General features: G+C 36.9%; 1 protein-coding gene across 1 annotated transcript in view; it reads left to right on the top strand.

Moving 5' to 3' along the window:
• The window catches only part of HCN1 (hyperpolarization activated cyclic nucleotide gated potassium channel 1), a gene marked incomplete at both ends in the record, with an annotated part of 208,456 nt that overhangs the window by 169,498 nt on the left and 21,123 nt on the right, over positions 1-17,835 (top strand). The gene's annotated exons all lie outside the window — the stretch shown is intronic.

The raw sequence follows: 17,835 nt of genomic DNA on the forward strand, positions 1-17,835 counted from the left end.
TACTGCTAATGGATAATAAATGATAGCCTTTTAAAGGCAGAACTCAGTTGTTTGTATATTGCATAGGATATACTGCTGATAAGTGCACAAGGCTGTAACATCCAGGTGATAGCAAATATAATCTAGCTGCATCATTGAAGAATAAATATTTACTATATTTCTTAAGTTTTTTATTACTCCTGCATTTTATTATACTTTCAGTATAGTGTAGGGTAAGAATTAAACATTCGCAGTCTCCAAAGGGCATACTTTGCTTGAGGAAAGTAATTTCTTATGAAGACATTCAACTGAAACAAATATTTTCTCACTTGCAGTAAGCAGAACAAAAAACTCCACACAAATTACTTCATAATTATAGCACACATATCAAATGTTATTAAAAAAGTTGCAGTGTTTTCAGTTCTCCTTGTTCTCAGCCACTCAGGTTTACTGTATAGGCTGAAATTTTCCACAGCTAGGCTCTCATTAGGGGTTATGACCTTTTATTGGTTCTTGTTTTAAAGCTTTATCTCACTCTTTTAGTAGAAAAGTAATTATGCATGACATAAATATGATCGATCAACCACTACGAATAGCTAAAAAATTAGCAGCAAAAATCTGATGTAAAATTAATTCTTACATGATAAATACTACTAATAACACTATATAGTCCTATAGTAGAGGTAAGACTTTTTTGATAAGAGAAGATGAATGTTCATTTTAGCTTCTGAAAATTATGTATGGGACATCCATAGTAGGTTAAATGAATAAAATAACGAAAAGCTAAGAAGAGGTGTAAAGCGTATGTGTGAGTGCCTAACTGTTAACAGAAAAAGAGTAACTTTTGTTGTGGGGAATTAACTAGGGCTTCATAAAAAAAAAAAAAAGGAAAAAAGAAAATAAGCATCCTGAACATTTTTAGTTTTACAGGGCCCTCTAGGTGCTTCATAGCTCAGTAAAGAAACCGGTAGGTGACCTGTATCATTCAAGGATAAGCTTGTATTAATATAGAGATTCCCTTCAATGACTGGGAACTAAGGTAGACACTTATTAGAAAATAGGGCTTAAAGACTTTACATTTTCCCCAGTTAAGTTAACTGCACTTTTGGGTATATGAGTCCCATGGTAATGTAATTAAATTGGATATCCTCAGCTCTACACACTCGGAGTATATTAACCATCCATTGCCATACATGGTGTACTACTACCTGCTTGTAAGGAAAAGTGCTCTCTTATGAAAGAGTTAAAAGGTTCTTTTCATTAAATTCAGAAATTTTACCCTTACTGAAAAGCATAACCCCCTTTTCACAGTTAGACTTACCTGATAATAACTATCTAACCTTCTTGAGAAGGTAGTGAGAAGACTCTGAGCAGTAATTATTTCAGTAGAGATGGAGGGTTTTAAATTGCTTCTTCCAGGCCATGAAGGGTTGCATTCATCACACCTGTCTGTAGCTCCACACAAGTTCTGCAACAAGTCTGACAGTGTAAACAATGTAAAAACCCCTTACTTGACTATCTTAGGAAAATCAGCCACATCTTCAGCAGCAGCTGACATGTGAAATAAATTCTGCCTTTAATAGCAGTTGCAATTAACTATCTCCCTCCTTTATTTCTTGTGGTAGTAATTATCAAGTGGTAGGATTTAGGATGTTTTCCATATATAAATGTCATCACTGAGTGTTTAGGGGACTGGGGTGTTTGTGAAGTTTTCTAAAGTGTTTTTTTGGGGGGTTTTAGGGGGTTTGTTTTTTTGTGAGTGGTTTGGGGTTTTTTGGGGTGGGTGTTGGTGTTTGGGCTTTTTTAAATTTGAAGTATTGCTACATGCTTTTATAGCCTCATAAGATTCTGAAAAAGGTCTTGCATGATGCTTGGTGTTGCATTAAGGGTGGCATTTTTTGATAGGGAGGCACTTTCTCATTAAAATAGTGGAAAGATTCCATTACTGGATTTATAATTGATAGTAGTAATTGTAAAAACAGGGTTAAAACCAGATCAGTTTGGTACGTGCAGGCAAATTAGAGAAAGTCTTTGGTCCTCTCAAAGTAAGAAAATTAACCATTTGGTAACCTGACTATTTTTTTTTTCTGGTTATTAATCTTTTCCTTTCCTTATTAAAACTTACTTCCTTTGGCAGTATCTTTCCTTCTTTTCGATATTTATCTCTAGAAACCACAAAACATTACAGTGTCACTTAGGCTATAGTCTAATCCTAAGCACAAAGGTTGAAATGTCTCTAGAGTTAATAGCATGAGGTCAAAATGTGGTGTGATTAGACCTTAGTATGCTTCAGTCCTTTTTAATAGTGTAGCCATTATGATTTTTGGATACAGGCCATCAGACTTAAAAATATATGGAAATTAAATTAGTCTATTAAAAAAAATAAAGTAGCACATTCAGTGTTAGATTATTGGAGATTCCAAATATTTTCCTTCCATAATAACTTGCATCCATAAATTTAGCTCATAAAAGACAGGCAATTGTTTCATTCTAATCCAGTGTTCTTTTATGCGTTTTTATCTGCAGTGAACCTTGGTATGAAGCTTAAAGAGGGGAACAAGATAAAGTGCATCAGAATTATAGATGTAGTCATACTGTAACACATTTTAGTATCTTTTTATATAGCAATATGGAGAGAGTCAATAACTCTTTATATAGTGCATTAAAGGTTTTTGTCACATAGACACAGATAAAAACATAACAGTTCATACTCTGGGGTAACGAAATCCTGAATGAATTATACATTATAATTATCTTTAATCTTGAAGAATAAAGGCTGATATACTACAGCATTATTTAACAAATGTTAAAAAAAAGGCATTCTTGTTTTTCAAAGACCTGTGTAAGGTATGTCCAAATAATAGTCTAAGTATACAAGGCTTAAGCAAAGCCCTGAAAACCTCTTTTAAAATAAAAATAGTAACAAATGGGCCATTTTAATGTTGGAAATGACAATCACCAGGTGATTGGATTATTGTGTGTTAAGATGCTTAGCCCAGCAGGTGTGACGTGGTAACAAACTGTGTGCACACTCAAATCTTATTTCCCAGGGACCTAAGACAATGTAGTTTGATTTCCTGAATGATGGGAAGTGTGTTTGCTCCTTGATGCAGGTACATACATGAATGTACAACCTGCAGCTGAGACACAGCCACTTTCATTGCTGTTGCATATATTTAAGAAATCATTATTTCAAGAAGTCATTTCTTCAAGAAATCATAAATACATTCAAGATCATAGTCTCTTCTATGTTTGACATGCTTTGTTAGCAACTCTGTCCTGAGCTAAGACATGCTTTGGCAAGACCAAAATATATCAGCTTCCAATAATACAGATAATAATACAGCATCTGTTCTTGGTAATTATGATTTTGAACAGGTTTGTTACTGCACCTATGAAATTCCTTTGTCGTAATTGTTCAGTAAATATTTCAGGCATGACATTTCTCTCATGAATCAAATATACTAAACCAAACCAAATCTCAAAATCTTAGTGCAGTAGTTGCCTTTCATAGAAAGGTAGGTTATTTGAGAAAAGTACCAGACTATTTAGATGCAAACTAAATGCTGTGAGCAATGTCAAATCCCATTACAGAAGAGTAAATGCAGTCTGTGCCTGCTTCTGTCTGAACTGCTGTTTGGTCATTTAAGAGCAGAATCAGAAAGTTTTTCATGGACACCAGGTCTGGTGCCTTGAGAGAACAGCAGCTAATGGGACAGGCATGCTGTCCTACAGAGCAGAATTTTGCACTGCTGCCTTATTCTGTCCAAAATCATGCTTCCAAGTGTCCAGCACACCTCAATTTTTCATGGAAGGAGAAGGTTTTCAGCTAGCTGATACCCAAGTAGTTAGGGGCAGTGGATGGAAAGAGCCGAGCATTTCTATTTTTCTTCATGCACCTTCTGCTGAAAGCCAGGGAAGGTTATTACATAGGAGACAATGCTTACCACAGCATGTTCATTCCTATTGGGTCTGAATATGCTCTTGCAATTATAGATGGTATTGCTGATTTTTACAAGGTTAAAAATAATAACAAAGTACTTCAGATGACTTCTGAGTTAGCTCTCCTTATGTAAAAACATTCGTTGAACACTGCACTTGCTCTGGGTTGGCTAGTCTCCTCTCTAACATAATTTGAACATTTTGTTTTATTTAGGTAAAACGGAATGATCCTAATTGTCCTAATTACCAGATTGTGACTATGAATCCTTCATGTTAAAACAGCAGAAGTTAAGATGGAGTACAGCAGGAGTACAATAGGGGTACAGCACTCTAGCGAATAATTGAAGACAAGTGAAAAGAAAATAAGAATTCTTGATGCCGGGTTGGAAACTACATGGTCTGTTTTAATTCAAGGTGCAGGATCTGACTGTAGGAAAGCAATCTGATACCTGCCAGGGCTCTCCATTTTCCTGTCATGGGCTTCTGCAATAAAAAGTCATGGCATTTACATAAGGGGAGCATAGGCAGGATGCAGCCCTGATGCCAATAGAAGATGTGGTGCAGACAAGACTGGTACACGGTATGGTCCCTTTCCTGTCTGCATCATCCTTAGAGGTGGTGAGAAGGAGCATCCTCAGTTTTTTTCACTGTGGAATATTAATTGTAGATCCAGAAGCAGGCTGAAGTTTTTTGAAACATATTTGTTTGGAATCAGTAAAAGTGGCTTGGGGTCATGAAATAGAAAAGTTCTGTGTTGAGTGGGCATTCTTTAAATATGGCAGTGTCCATGAAAGTCACCATAAATAAAGATTAATGTTGTGACTCACCACCAGCAAGAGGAGATAAATATGCTGTGAACTGTCTCTTGCAGAAGCAAATGCATGTGCCTATTTTTATGCACTAGGTTGCACATTATGATTGTGGTAGTAACAGAAGGGTACACAGCATTTCCCGTGCATAAATTTGGAGTTGCCTTTTCAAAGCATGTGATCTCAAAGGCAAAACCAAGGAGAACAAAAAACAACAGAGCAAAGAATCTATTCTGAATGCACATTTATGAATTTAATTTCAAGTTGGTACACTGGTGATTTAGAACGTAAATCGTAAAGCTGTGGGAGAAAAGTAAGATAAAGTCTGCACATCATGGCAATGCTAGAGCATGATTTTGCTTATTTTCTGGTGTACTTGAACCAAAAAAAAAAGTACATTATTTTGAAAATTGAACAAAAATCTGTCTAGCCTGTATCTTTAGAATGTTACTGTTACGTAACAGACACAATAAGCAAATACTTATGATCTTTTCTCCAAAAACTTTTTATAGGTATATCAAAGGTGAAACAATTTTTTTTCTAAAATCTTAGTACCTGAAAAATCAGAGGTTTCCTCTTCAGTTGCAAAATTATATTTTGAAAGTGTAATCTCTTTTAATAAATATTCTTTATATAAAAGATTGAACAGGATTGGGAATTGCAAAAAAAAAAAAATTGAAGTTACTAATAAATGGACACTTAATGAAATTTAGCATAGATATGGATGCACAAGATGTTGAATTACATTTGTTTAATTTGAAGATAGGTGTGTAACACTCAGTAAATGTAATATCTCATATTTTTAATGATTAACAAGAGCCTTTCTCCCCTTAGGACTAAACAAGATTGCTAGAGATGAGTGGAGTTAAAAACTGGTTCAAAGTGAAGTCTGACACTGAGTACAGGTACAGACTTCCTGGTAGCACCTGGGCTGAGTTCAAGGCAGTGATTTTATCAGTGACTCCATCTCTTTTATGGTACCTTCAGGCAGCCCTGTTCAGTGGTAGCACTGGATCCTAAACCAGCCTCAGTAGGAGACAAGCGGTTCCCCTAAAAAGATTTAAATATCCCAGAACTCTCTTGGTTCTGTGGATTCTATGTTTGTTCATTTTCTTCTGAACAAATCCATTCTTCTTTTCCCTCATTTGTGGAAAGCAAAAATTCTGTTGGTATTTGACAGGATACTAATTAGATACACTAAAGCAGTTGCAAGTTTTATGAGCTGGTCATTGCATGTTTCTGTGCTCTGATAACTGTAGGACATTTGAAGCAGTGGATTGGTGCCTTGCTAGAAAGCTAAACTATTTTGTAGATAAAATAAATACCTTGGGAGTTATATGTATTTTAAAGAAAAGGCACAGTCTTCATAATTAACAGTTTTCATTTTAGCCTGGATCACAGTCATTAGTTAACTGTGCAATTGAAAACTATTAGATAATTCTTTCTGTGATCTCAGGAATGACACCTTACATGTATAAAAAATCAGTTTGTTTCTATATTTCACATAAAATGAGTTTATTTCATGTACAATATGTTCATACTTACTGTGCTATAGTGAAAAACAGGAAGGCAAGGTGGATCTGTGTCTATTAAAAATATGAAAAGAGTAGAACTATTTAAAATTATTTGAAAAGTATACCTGACAAGAGCATTATGCTATAGGGATTGTACCAATACTTGGGAAATACAGTGGCCAGTGCAGGCATCCACAGTTCCTAAAACAAAAAATCTAGCTACTCATTGTATCATTCATTGGCACAGATTGTATTAACACTTGTGTATTTATGAAAATACAGGTTTTCTTAATCCGTATTTCACCAACAGTAGAAAGCCTCCCATCAGTAAGGATTGGAAATGAAATAGTTCTTGATTTTAGCATCTGGCACAAAATAGATTCACTAGTGAGAGGAAGATAAATGCTCAATATTATGTGTGGAAGGCTTAATATATAACAGACCTTGAGAGGAATTAAGAGGCAATGACATCTGCAGAGAAGCAGAAAGGGAGGTGTATGTAGCTTGCTTTGTCATTCTCTAATACCAGATTCGTTCTTCATAATATTGATACTTACAGCAATGGGACAAACTTAGAACGTGAGAAAGAGGTTAATACCCTTCCTGAGCCATTATTTAAAGTTCATGGCTGGCCTATTTTTAGGCCACCATGTGAGAAGATGTTCGCTGAAAATAGATTCAGATCATGTGTCCTTGCAGAATATAGAACATCAGGACATTTCATTTCTAAAGCACATAATTGGGACTGGGAGCAGAATCTTCTTTCCTCTTACCTTTTTGCTTGTCGATTCTAACTTCAGTTATGCAAGCACAGTCTTACATGAATTATCTTAACCTTTAAATATTTAACTAAAACTAATTTGAAAAATAGTTGTAATGGTACGCATTCATTAGTTAAACTTTCTCTTTTATTTTTACATTAAATGTACAAATGTATACACTTGGACACATACAGATATGTCCATGTCCATGTAAAAATATATGTGTTGAGGGGCACATACATGTGTATATGTATACACACCCACACACAGAGGCGTATAAAGGCAAAAGCATGTGTCCATGATGTATGTGTGAGAAAAATACTATATAATATTCCATTGATATCTTTGCATAGTACTAAGAACATAAATTATGTACTCCAATATGGTCTCTCACTGTTAGACTGTATCTCAAGACAAATTTCTTATGCCACCAGTCTATGTTTAGAATATATTACCTTCAAATGAATTCTAAAGACAAAGGTTCTAAGGGCTTCCTATGATATAGAATCAATGTAGATAAATTTATTCATAACAGTACAGATTAAGCTATACTCTTTGAAAAATACATTTGAAAATCTTCCCGAATAAATTGCAGGAACATATTTCTTATGGAAATAATCCTCAGCCTATACATAATTCACAAAGTGAGTATCATAGAATCATACTCATAGAGTGGTTTGGGTTGGAATGGACCTCAAAGCCCATGTAGTTCCAACCCCCCTGCCATGGGCAGGGACACCCTCTACTAAACCAGATTGCCCAAAGCCCCCTCCAGCCTGGCCTTGAACACTGCAAGGGAGTGGACAGCCACAGCTTCTCTGGGCAGCCTGTGCCGAGGCCTCACTGCCCTCATGGGGAAGAATTTCTTCCTAATGTCTAATCTAAATCTACCCTCTTTTAAAGGGAAGTTTAAAGAGCCATGACCCCTTGTCTTAACACTACATTCCATGAAAACAGTGCTCCCTGAAGCCTTCTCCAGGCTAAACAAACCCACCTCTCAGCCTGTTTTCGTATCTGCTCTCATCATCTTCATGGCCCTCCTCCAGACTCACTCAAACAGCTCAATATCTTGCTTGTGCTGGGGCCCCCAGAGCTGAATACAGTGCTCCAGATAGTGTGTCATAATAGTCTAGAGGAGCAGGATCACTTCCTTTTACCTTCTGGTCATGCTGGTTTTGATGCATCTCAGGATACAATTGGCTTTCTGGGCTGCGATCACTCATCATCTGCTCACGTCCAACTTCTCATCAATCTCCCCCAAGTCCTTCTCCTCAAGTCTGCTGTCAATGCTTTCTTCTCCTAGACTGTAGCTGTGAGTAATGTAGTTACAATTAAGTGCTATTAATCATTAAAAAAAATTAAAACTTTGGGCAAGCAGGTGAACTGGAATTATCTTGAAAAAGAATATTTAACTGATGCAAAGAAGGTGGCACTGCCTGTGCATCGGCACCCTGTGGTAGTCAAGTCTCACAGAGATACTAATGTCAGTTCCCAAGTGCCCCATTGTCATCAGGCCCCCTTGCTTTTAATGCATGTCTAGTCCTGAAAAGAAAGCAGAAACACAAAAGCCTTGGTGATTTCATGCAGGGAGAAAGCACAGCATAATTGCTAAATGTAGATGACAGAAGACTACGAGTATCTCCCTTGGTTTCTAGTTTATTATTTACATAGCCACTTTCTCTCCCTGGAACAAAAAAATTCAGGAGGAAGGTCCCATAGATCCTTGACCTCTCAAGTCTTGGCCACAATTTGTCTCCTAGTTGTAATGTGACTCTTTATTTATTACTCTGATACCACGCCATTAAGTGTGTTGGCCTACTGGATGTTTAAAAAGTCTGATGCATTACTTTTATGCCAGCTGTTTCCACTAATCCACATTGACTAGTCTAGTCCTGCCAGTTTGGCTTCTCTTTCCTCCACATGATCTGCAATCGAGGCTGTTCTTGCTGTCATCATGCCTACTTACACTACTCAGAATTTCTTCCACTCTTTACACCTCCCATGCCATTCATGCATCTCTTTCCCCTGCAGCTACCAATATTAGCCAAAGTGTTACTCTCAAGCAAATTCTGTCTTCAGGGCTATCTGGCTGTCACTCTATTAAGTTATTCCCAGAGACTTCATCTTCATTTTTACCATCTGATGATATCTCTTCTGGAGCCAGCTCTCTCTGTCTCAGTCTTACAAATGAGCATCATCCTCACTTTTCACTGTAAAACTGGGCTCTAGAATCAGCACTTTCAGTATTTTTCTGTTTCTGTATACTTGTACCCTGTTGCAGTGGGCTGAATGCAGGTCATGAGCTCCTTACACTGGTGCCTCAAGGTACTCACAACATAACATCACCGAGCCATTGCGCCTGATCCCACTCCATCACTCTTTCAGTCGTTTCCTTTAGAAGGCAAATTCAAATGGTCTCATAATTAGCTTGTCCCAGTTCACATAGCAAAGCGGTGACGAAGGCTGATTCAGAATTAGAAAGGGATTGTGCATCCTCCTTATCTTTCTTTTTATATCTGTTATATATAGATGCATACATCTGTAGCTGGTATTGTAAATATTCTGGCACATACACAGATATTCAAAGTTCTGCCACACATTTCTCTAAGAAATCTAAATAAACCTTCTCATTGGTTAAAAATTCATAATTTAGCAACATTTAGGTATTTTTGTGTTAGATAGCACCAGGTGTTTACTGTTTCTCCTGTATTGTAACATAGAGTAGGCTTCCATAGAAAAAGTTACAAATCAAGTTAGATACAAACAGAAATGTCCCTAAAATCTCTAAACATAATTTCAGTGTAGATACTCCAAGCTCAACTAACTGGGATTTATCCAGTATAATCAGTAATACTTAATTTAAATGACTTAATAATTTTATAGAGAGAGGCTTTGAACCAATGGGCTTTTAATTCATAATAAGAAGTAAGTGTTAACATAGCAATTAACAAGATAACAGTATTTCTGATCCAGAGCTCTTGGAGAGCTTTAAAATAACTCAGTGAACAAATCAACACTGATTTTTAAATAACTGTTTTCCTGGTTGTTGTTACTGTGTCAGCTAAACTGTGCACACAGGGTGTACATAAAGCACATTCCTTGCTGATTCAGTTGTTTTGCCTGTTTGGGTTGCAGTTCACAGGGGACTGGGAACAGGAGAAGGCAGACAGAGGGATGGCAGAAGAAATTTCTTGGCTGTTGTAAAGCTCACAATAAAGTCTCTATGGAAGCATTCCTAGCTTCAATCTCTAATCTTGATCACACAATTACAAATCAGAAATAAGTCAACAAAGAAATTTATATCCGAGCCATAGCTTTCTGTTTCTCCTAAGGCGTGTTGTTTTTTTCCTGCCACCTTGGTCTTTGATTCAGTACTTCTTTTAGCCCTCAGTCAGCCCCCCTACTATCCTCAAACACAGATTTTTTTTCCTCCCTGCTTTCATCCACAAGTTACTCTCTTCATAAGCTTACCTTTCTTCAGTGAGAGAAACTGTATTGTCAATGTATCACATGGTGTTCTGCATTCTGGCTGACATATTTTACACAACAAAGCACCCAGACCAATATATTTTACTTAATAAGGCACACAAATGTAAGAGTAGCTCGGGCTGCCTTTGTGAAACTCCACTGTGTCTTCCCCTTTTTCTTTCTTTCATGCTTAACTACTCTTCCTTGCAATCAAGTGAATCAGGCGCTCTCTTGACAACAGCAGCACTATTCCAGCTCTATGAATAAAAGCACTCTTCATTCAGTAAAGGCATAAGTAGCATTCGAGTGCTTTTTTTTTTTTAGAAGGATATAGTAGGAAAAAAATAGAGCCTGCCACACAGATCACATACAAGGTCACCCACAGATTGATTTGTGTTAGCAAGTGGTATCACTGGAGTTTCAGTAGAAATGCACAGGAATCGTCAGATTACCAGATAGAGAAGGTGACTGGAAGCTCCAAAGGCAGTGTGAAAGCAGTGATAGAAACCTGTGAGCAAACAGTTTAGAAAAAGTTTTGTAATGGTTAGCAAAACCAACTTCTCCTGTTTTTTAATCACCATTTGAGAAACACGTGTTCTTCATTCATGTGTATAACAAACATTATGACTAATTCACACCACTCGTCTGCTAACACAAGCTTCTCATATGGGTACTAATAGGACCTGCATAGGAGTAAAAAATATATAATATAAACTTTACATCTCTTAAGATTCACCTGTCTGCCATAATTTGATGATACACATTTAAATCTGTTGTCTCATTGACATAATAGGAGAACCGCAAAACTCCTCACACACACAAACAGAAATAAAGATATTTGGTTACTCGAGGTCAAAAAACTGAAATAGTAATTGTTAAATACATTTTCAAATTGCAGTTTATTTATTCAGGTAATAGAAGGGAACAGTCATACCTCACTAATTCCATATTGCCTTCTGTAACGAACTGTAGGTGCTTTTTTGCTAAGAGCATTCAGGAAATTTGTTCATTAGTACAGTTCAGAAGGGAAAACCTATATAAATCAGAAATTGGTCAACTGGGCCAAAATTTAAGTACTTATCTGGATTATCCGGACTTGCCTGGCTTTTGAAATTAAATTGACTGTCTCACAATTATGGACTGCCTCAAAGCATTACCTGTATTGCTGTTCCCATTTTGATGCTTCTCATCCTTTTCCCAGCTGGAAACCAAGCTTAAGGGGCATAGAACATTTCAGTACATTGAAGAAGATGAAAGCTAAATTCCTTTTTAAATAGCTCATTTAAGAAGTAGATGGACAGGTTGGGGAATGAAAGGGTGGATAGTGTCTTTTTTCCTTCTTTCCTTTTTTCTTTCACTCTTTTTTAATCTTCCAAATATAATGGAAGATCTAGGGAAGCGAAGCATGAGTTGCATAGAACTGCTGTCCCTTAAGCTCCATTAAATCAATTAACAAGCTGGGAAAAAGATGGATATCTTTCATCAGACTGCCTTTATTGGAGGTTTGGTTGAACCATATAGCCTCACAAGGATTATCCTGACTGCATTTGAATTTAATGTAATCATAATTCTGAAGCATAAAAAATGTATATAAGGAGCTGAATAGAAAATTTTAATCAAGCAGGGAATGATACAAAAGTATGCAGAAGGCCAACATTTAATCAGCGAAGCCAAGAAAACATAATTGGTCAACTCTATATCCCTTTTGTTTGCAAAGGCATAAAAAAGATTGCTTTCTCTTAGGAGACAGCAATATTAGCGATCATATGCTGTCTTTAAGACTGACTTGTCTTAAACTGAGTTGAACAAAACAAGGCAGAAAAACAGCAACCTGCTTCAACTCTGTCCTTGTAGATTCCATGCAAGGGATTTCATTCATCATTTGGATGAAAAGTATATTTAATCCTCCCTTTGCCTTCCTAAGTTTCTCTCACAGCTGGATGGAAGTCTTTCTGCATATGGGCAATGTGCATGCATGTAAGCTGGAGGTCTTGCAGACCTTTATTTACATTGAAAATGTAAATACACAGGCTGGCTACTGTTTTTCAAGGCCACTGAGATCATGTTGAGTGTCTTGACCTTAGAGCTCAGAGTTTTTTTCAGTTTTTATGCTTTGTCTGTAGGTCAAACACATGGGTTACCTCAGATCAGAGCGTTCTTAGACTTTAAAATACATAGCCAAAGGGAGTGGACAGTGAGGCTTTCTAAAACACAGTCGTGCAATATCTGACTATGTTAACTGAATGGCAAAATATCAGAGTTCTGAAGAGAACTGGGTTTCTCAATGTAGCTCTAGACACAATGATGGTATCTCAGCATTACCCTATCTGTATATAAAATTTAAGCAGAATCTCTGTGTTAAAATTGATCAGTGTAATTGAAAAATGAAAAATGATGGAAATCCCATTCAAAGTACATAGTCATTATTTATATGGAAGGCCTCTGAGAAAAATTTATTTCTAAGTCATAGAATCTCTGCAGCTGATGAAACAGAATGCATCAAAGCAAATAATTTCAGGTGCACCAGCAATGAAGAGTATTGTATCCTGTTGCCACCTGTAGATTTTTTGGCATTAAACAAGTTGTGAGTTAATGATGTAGTCATTCTCTCAGTAGGTACTAATCCCAGTCCTCCTGATTGCCCACTGTCATAAAACCTGTGAGAACTTAGTGAGATGGCACCTTTCTGCAAAAGTTGTCTATAATTGACCAAAGGATTAAAAATTTACAGTAAATCATGAACACATACAGAATATGACTCAAAAAGCCCTAAATCCGTAAATACCATTCTTTCTCTTATAGTTCTCTCTTAATCACTGGCTTGGTAATTTTTCTCCTGTGAGTTCTTTCTAAGAGAAAAAATACTTTTCTCAATAAAGTGATTTGTTCTTTTAAATGGCCAGGAAATTAAGACTGATTTAGTTTCTCATCCTTTGAAAGCAGAGTGTAAAGCAGGACACTCAGGAAAAAAAAATAAAAATGCATTCTTCAAGTTGTGCACTAAATATTTACAAGAGTATGTAGAAGTGACCTAAGCTATTTTTTACTGTAGTCATAAACAGACTTTGGTGGCCCACACATAAGAAGTACATAGTTTGTAAATGGAAACAGTAGATTTTATTAGGTCAATGGAATTGGTGGGAAAAGCAAAATGTCTTTCAGGCATACGATGTTTTAGCAACTTTGTTTTTTTCCAGCAGCAGCTTTTTCCAGTTACTAAACTAGAAGCAGGTTTGCTTTTAGTGCTAACTAAAAGCACTATTGCTGTCTAAAAATCTTTTCTACAAAGTTCTAAAAACTTCTGGAGATGGCACTGAAGAATGTGGCCACCATCATGGCCCACAGCTAGAGAGCCTTGTGGCTGCCTCTGTAAATGGGACATCTTGAGATCCATTGGAGCAATTGTCCAGAAATATCAAACCTACACAAAATTATAACATCTGATGCTTTAAAATCAATTTGAAAAAACAGCCAGGAAGAAATAGCCAGGAAGACCAACATGAGTAATAAAACCAGTGTACTATACAGCATCAGAAGCCAATCTCTCCCATAAAGCAGACCACTGCACCTTCAACTTCGTTGTTGTGTAAGAGACCCATACTTGAACTAGAACTTGCTCATGTAAGTCTGAATCACTCTTGCCTTTTAACCACTTCAGTGGTCTAATAGATTCCTACTTTCCTCAGGCTTCACTTGGTTTTTTCTTCATACAGAGGTGAAACAAAATCATGATTTCATTTAATTAAGATATCATATTCAGCAGCATAATCTGGTTCCAGTCTGGTTCCAAAGAATTAACTGAAATATAAGTTAACGATTTTTCTCTTAAAAAAAGTCAACTTTTAATTTGGGAGTTTGTTCTTTTGTTACCTTTATTTTAAAAGACAGAACTATTTCTCCTAGTACTTTCTGAGTTACATAAAAATGTTCATAATCTTTACTGTTTCTTTCTCCCCAAGATGATATTTAAAATAATACACAAGAATGTGAAATTGCAGTACTGCCTGTGATTAAGACTCAGGGAAATGTATTTTACTTGCTCTGAATGATCTCATATTTAAATAAAAGAACACTTCAAAGAAAAACAAAGCACTTAAAAATGACACATTTCTTTCTCCCTCAGTAATTTTCCACCTTCTAATGTTTCAAATAAGGAAAGTTTATACTTTAGTATAAACTTTCACAGAAAACTAATCAACGAAATGAATGCATTACTAGGATATAACGGCTAAAATTACCACAGCAGGATGGTTTTTTAGCTATGTTGGTGCCGTTATTAGGCACTTGGGCTAAACAGGTAATGTGTGTGTATACAAGGGTATATGCAGATGAAAGTTACATTTTGAGAGAGAAGGGTCAGCAGAAGATGGAGTCATGACATTCCAAAAGTGACAATCCTGCAACAACAGTGTGTTTGGTTGGGATTCCCAAAATGAGATTAACTCCCTTCTAGCTGGGTTGGACTGTCAGTGTGCAGAGGAGTCATGCAGGTCTGACTTCTCCCCTCTCTCTATACCGTGCTCTATAATGATGCTGTTAAGATATATCACTTCTCTTCAACTTCCCTTTCCTCAAGATGCCTTTTCTCTAGGTTTTGTGCTCCTGTGCTGTCACTTCTTCAGGACTTTAAGTTTATCTGTTTTTAAAGTCAATCTTCCTCCCTTCTTTTTGTCCTTTCTTTCAGTTCTTTGTGTTCCTTCTTTCTGTTTTCCTCCCATTCTTTCTCTTAATACTACTCCACCTAGGTCCTTTTTACTCTTTCTTTCTCATCATGACTAGAGTTGAACTTTCCACTGTCACAGCCTTTTCTGTGCTTCCCCACCAGCTTCTCTATAATTTCCAGTCAATTTTTGCTTTCTTTAGTAATTTCCTTTCTCTGCCTCCTGGGGATGCAAGACAAGCTATTTACTTGCAGAAACAGAAAACAAGCAGCAAGTCTACTGAAAAGTCCCTGAGCAAGGCAAGACAAGTAATAGTTATTGCTAGTTTTCCAGCTTCAGCTGAGACTGCAGTAAGGCAGTCTCATACAGAGCTGGGGATGTAGTCTGGGACTCCTTGCATGATGCCATCATGCTGTGAGCAGTGGGACTAGAGAATAACTCTCCCTTGGGATGGAGGTTGTGGCTGAGAAAGAGAGTATTTAGACAAGAAGGGAAAAAAGCCTTTTCTTATCTTTTAGAGACTCTGAAATCTCTTTTTCATATTTATTCCCTAATTTAGAATATACTTGAAGGGGAAGCCTGGGATTACTCCTCTTGACTTAGTTCAAAATTCACTGAACTTGAAAGCCAGACCTTGCAGTGCTGTTGCTTGAGATTTTTGGATGTGTTTGTACAAGCAGGAGCACTTTGTGAGATTTGGTTGGTTTGTTTTAAGCGCTTATTCTGAAATCATGTGTGTTGATATTATTGTCACAAAGTGTTGCACCAGGAGCATCCATGTCTTTGCTCATAGGTGGGAGTCATAGCCAGACTGCTCTTCTTTTTCATAAGTAGGAGCTTCCCAGTCATTACAAATCCTAGTGCTCTTTTCCTCACACCTTTTCTGTTTCCATTCCTGCCATGTATTCTGTACATTTCGTGCAACCTTGAAGCAGTCTGCTCTTGGTCTCAGGACTGTCACCTCCAGTCTTAATCAAGTTCATTCATTTGCACTTAGCCATGGACTCCATACATGATGCAGTGTTTCAGGAATGCCAAACCACTCATAAGAAGGGGAAATTATGTCAGAGAGGGTAGGGGAGGGTGAGGCAGTACAGTGAAAAGTGATAGAAGAGGAGTGTTCTATTTCCATCACTTATAAATAATTCTCAGATAAAATGTTCTTGGTGGAATCATATCCCCACTGAATTAAATTGGAGTTTAGTGTTTGACTTCAAAGATGTAACATCTTACTCTTCTTTAACTCTATCTTTAACCTAATAATTCTAGAACTAAATCTGAATTGAATTATAATTATATAAAATTGTATATTTTTATATCTCCTTGGTTCATTCCAGAGGAAAAAAAAAAGGAGGGGAGGAAAAAGGATTATGTTGTATTTATCTAAGTGCATAGATGAGATGTTATTGAGACCAGGGTTAGAGAGAATCACTGTACCTGATAAGAATCAATGTTCATTTCTGCTTGGAGACACTTCTGTTTCCACTTTGCCATTATATAATGACACTTTCTTGCAGGACTGGAAGAAGATAGCATAATCTGTCCTAGGAGTAGCACTAGGAAGTAATTTTGCTCTGTTTTTGTTACTCTTTAATGAAACTAAGGCATTGCTGGAGATAACAGCTTTCTGGTTTCCAGGTGCCTGGTGAGACATTTTGTATCACAATATTCTTCCAGGTTCCACTGGATCTATTTTGAAAGGATGTAATTTCTCTGAGAAAGGCAGTTGTTGCTTTGATTTAATATCATGCTCATGCTTCTTAATTGCCTCAGTAGTCAATGGCTTCTCTTCAAAGGGAGGTTCTCACCTCCTTCCCAGATGCAAGGGGACTGATTTGAAGAACCCATTATGGTTTTGTAGAATTTTGCTGAACTTCCCCATCATGTCTGCAAGCAGGATATCACATGATGGGAGTAGGAGGAGAAGAAAGGAATTTCTTTGAAATGTCGGCAAGTATATCTGAGCTGGCTGCCGAGAGAGCAAGCTGCAGAAGATATATGAGATACTTAAGTATGAGACAGCAGGTGAATGGGAAATTGAAAAAGCAACTTTGAGCAGGAGTGCAGTGGGGTGAGAGCACTGGTAGGTGCAATGTCTCCTTTGTATTAATCACAAAGCCTTGGCTTAGTGTAAGAGATGCTAGGGATACTCTACTAACAATGAAATCATGTTTAGTGTTGCAAAGCAGTTAGGTTATATTTTTCTTTTATTTGCTTTGTGTGCATTTATATACAGATGGTTATATATGCTCCTATTGTCATGTTTGGGTTGCTGACTCAGTAGATGTTGTCTGCCTGAGCCCTGCTCCACGCGTAATACTCATTAGTCACAGCCCTTCAATACACTGCTAAATCTGTGTGACACTGACCATGTTAATTTTCCCAAGACAAAACAAGGTCTGCAAGAATGAGCTTGGAAGTCTTTCAGAAGTTGGGTTTTTTTATTTATTTATTAAATCTAAAGCAAGTAGGATATTGGTACTAATATCAAAGATGTGCCCGCAGTTGGCTCTGTAAATGTGCATATTCTCAGTGGAAGACACCCTTAAGACCTGGAGCGGTCTTAGGAAAATATCAGAGCTTTCTGTATGTAAGAGTCTACCACATATGCATTCTTTGAAGGGTAAGAATGTATGCCTCTATACTTATAAAATGAATTAAATTCTGGGAAGGAAATTTTCCTGTTGATTTCAGCTAGCCA

Source organism: Gallinula chloropus, assembly GCF_964237585.1.
Source record: "Gallinula chloropus genome assembly, chromosome: Z".
In the NCBI taxonomy this organism is placed as follows: Eukaryota; Metazoa; Chordata; class Aves; order Gruiformes; family Rallidae; genus Gallinula; species Gallinula chloropus.